The 3,711-nt window shown below is 37.6% G+C and overlaps 1 pseudogene; it reads right to left on the bottom strand.

Annotated features, from left to right (window-relative positions):
- Positions 1–1,218: 1,218 nt before the first annotated feature.
- LOC121784298 lies at positions 1,219–2,526 on the bottom strand (annotated as a pseudogene).
- Between the last annotated feature and the right edge of the window lie 1,185 nt (positions 2,527–3,711).

Genomic DNA, 3,711 nt, shown 5'->3' with positions numbered 1-3,711 from the left:
TTCGTGCCAAAATAAGATCGTTTGGTCGGTCAAACACACGTCAGAATCTACTGTCCGAACACCACAGTTTTCATGCTTCACAAATTCGAATTAGGGTTTATCTATCATTCATCCAAACACATATATTCATGCTTCCAACACATAATCATGCTTTAAAAAGATCTCACCACCATGTTCTCATATATTCACATATCATTCACCAACGAATCATCCACAAGTTCATTCATCCACATCAATAAACGCATACACATATATTTTCTCATGTAACCCTCAATCCCAACCGATTAACTTTGAGATCTATGATCTCTACACTCACTATATGCATGAGAGGTTAAAAAAAACATGTGTTCAATGGAAAGGATGAGAAAGAGAATTCAAATATACCTTTTTTTTGTTCAAAACAATCGGTAGAAATGATAATTGATGTGATTCTTCGATGAATCTTGAATTTCCAACTCCACAATGATGCAAGAACAAGGAATTGGTGAAGGATTGGTGGAGAAGGAGAGGGAGAAAGGGAAAAACGTGTGGGAGAGAGGAGAGGGAGAGAAAAAGGCGTTGAAATAATGGGGCTAGGGTTTGGGTTTCTCCATTTTTATATTCTAGGATTAATTTCCCACTTAAATAAACAAAAATAAAAAATAAAACAAATTGTGGATTGAAAATAGGGAAAAGGGACGTGTACTAGGGGAGTATTTAAAAAAAATATTTAAATCCTCAGTTAAATAGGAATAGGATTTAAATTGGTAATTTCTTGTAGGAAAAGACTCCCATAAAATTTGTCTATTTCTTATGAACGGAGAAAGTATAAAATTTCGTTTTGAAACACATTTCTTCTTCTTTTTTTAAGTCTATACAACGATATTATTTCTGTTGAATTAAGTAAAATAACGTGCACAAGTGGTGATACTAGTTGTTACAACCAAGTCAACAATTTGTCATTTTGACATTGTTATTCTTGTGCTGAATGTGTGGAATTCTTTACTCTGTCATACAATCGCCACACTGTTGCATGAAAATCTAGCAATTTCTATAGAAAATGACTCATTCTCTTCTCTGGGAATTTCTATTAGCTAAAACCAAAATTTAGCTGATATCAGGTTTCAGATAAATTGATTTAGATGTGCCAAATATGTTGACAACACCTTATAGCTTTCCATTTTGCATCAGGATGTACTCTAAAAAATGTTTGCAATCTATAACTCTTCATTGAATTTGTTAACGAGCCTCTAGCAGCGATATGGTCATTGCATTACCGGAACTTGCAGTGTTGGAGCTATGGGAAGTTTCATTTGCTTTTACATCTCTTCCTGTGAAGAAGCCAGGATGTTTGGATTCAGGCAGCACCCCATCATTATTGAGCATCAGAACCACTGAAGACATGTTCGGCCTCTCTTCCGTCTGTTCTTGCACGCACAAAAGACCGACATGGATTGATCGCACAACCTGAGATATATAACTTGAACATTCCACACCATTGTCAGCTAATTCAAGTGACCTTTCTTCTTTGTAAAGCATCCATGCCTGTTGTTGCATTAACTCATATTATGTTATTATAAGGTAATTTGCTTTCCAAACTATGATAGCAATGAGGTAGAATACTCACGTGTCGAAGAAGGTTGTGGCGGTGATCTATCAGAGTGAATCCTCTGTTTCTCTTGCCACTAATGATTTCAAGAACCAGTACACCAAAGCTAAACACATCTGATTTCACTGAAAACATGCCGTCTGCAGCATACTCTGGGGACATGTATCCACTGCAAGAAAATGTTCGCTATGGTAGCAGATAAAAGGCAGTAAAATTGAATTTTGAGGTATCATGTTGTAAGGATCATATACTTACTATGTCCCAACTACTCCCTCCAAATGTTCTTGCAAGACCAAAGTCTGATATTTTGGGATTCATATCTGAATCTAGTAATATATTGCTGGCTTTGAGGTCTCTGTGGATAACTCTGAGACGAGAATCTTGATGGAGGTACATAAGCCCCCGAGCAATACCATTAATAATGTTAAAGCGTCTCGGCCATTCTAGCATCTTTTTCTTGACTTTATCTGCAAAATAAGCAAACAAAATACGCTATAATGCTAGATAAATTGAGGTGGATGCTAAATGTGGAAATATCTTACCGAAAAGTATTAAGTCGAGACTTTTGTTGGTCATGTACTCATAGAGAAGTATCCTTTCTTTTGTCTCACATCGAAAGTGAAACATAAAACATTCAAGAATGTCTCTATAAAAAAGAAACAACCAAGAATGATTTTGTCCCACATCGAAAGTGAAACATAAAACATTCAAGGATGTCCCTATAAAAGAGAAACAACCAAGAATGATTGTGTCCCACATCGAAAGTGAAACATAAAACATTCAAGGATGTCTCTATAAAACATTCATGCATATGATGAACCGTGAACCGCTGGTTCATGAACCGGAACCGGCGGTTTGAAATCTTTGTGCATGCCTAGCTGGCACAATCAATATTTCTCCCACTCTACGCCTTTCTAACTGTCTTTTTGTCCTGTCATTATCGCACAAGTTTCTATCTATCAGTCATGTGACGAAGGAGCTTCATTGTAAATTACTAATGCAGCCAAAATTTTGCATGTTACAGGATATCAAGACGGGGACGATAGTTGGGCGTGGCATTGAGCGACGGGGATTGTACTATGTGGATGAGATTGCCCAACAGAGTGCCGCGATGCTGACTCACGGACCGACAGACAGACAGGCTTAGCTTTGGCATCGTCAGTTAGGACATCCGTCTATAGGATATCTTCGCGTGCTTTATCCTAAGTTAGTTAATTCTATGAATTCCTTTCATTGTGAAACTTGTCTGTTAGCCAAAAGTCACAGACACACCTTTAAGTTGAACCATACGAGAATGAAAAAACCTTTTGCTTTAATACATTCTGATGTGTGGGGTCCTGCTCCTGTTAGTGTGGGTCAAGGTTTTCGCTATTTTGTGTTATTCATTGATGATTATTCTCGTATGACTTGGATATATTTCTTGAAAAATAAGTCTGACGTTTTTGACAAATTCACCCAATTCTATACCCTAGTCCAAACTCAGTATAACCAAAAGATTCAAATCTTAAGGTCAGATAACGGGGGGAATTTGTCAACACAAAAATGCAAGATTTTTTTTGGGAAAAGGGATTAGTTCATCACACATCTTGTGCGTATACTCCAGAACAGAATGGGGTAGCCGAAAGAAAAAATAGATATATTCTTGAAATTACCAGAGCCCTTTTAATTGAGTCCAAAATACCAAAATCTTTTTGGCCCGAAGCCATTGCTACTGCAGTCTACCTTATGAACAGATTGCCCATGGGAATTCTAGAATTCAAATCACCTTTCGACCTTTTTTTCCCAACATTTCGAGCTACCTTCTTCCTTGTCTCTGGAACCTAGGGTGTTTGGGTGTACTGTCTTCGTGCACATCCCTAAGCAAGACCGTTCCAAATTTTCCCCATGTGCCCTCAAATGTGTCTTCCTGGGTTACAGAAAAAACCAAAAATGGTATATATGTTACGACCCAACCACTAGGACCATGCATACCACTATGAATTGTGACTTTGTAGAGGGAGAGTATTTCTATAGCCAATCTAGTAGTCAGGGGGAGATACAACCTTCAGATAATCATCTGAACAGTGACCTACTAAATTGGCTACTACACCTATGTCTACCATTATCCCAAGGGAAATCCAAGA

Source organism: Salvia splendens, chromosome 21 (assembly GCF_004379255.2).
Source record: "Salvia splendens isolate huo1 chromosome 21, SspV2, whole genome shotgun sequence".
Taxonomy (NCBI): domain Eukaryota; kingdom Viridiplantae; phylum Streptophyta; class Magnoliopsida; order Lamiales; family Lamiaceae; genus Salvia; species Salvia splendens.
This window is presented reverse-complemented; position numbering and strand designations above follow the sequence as displayed.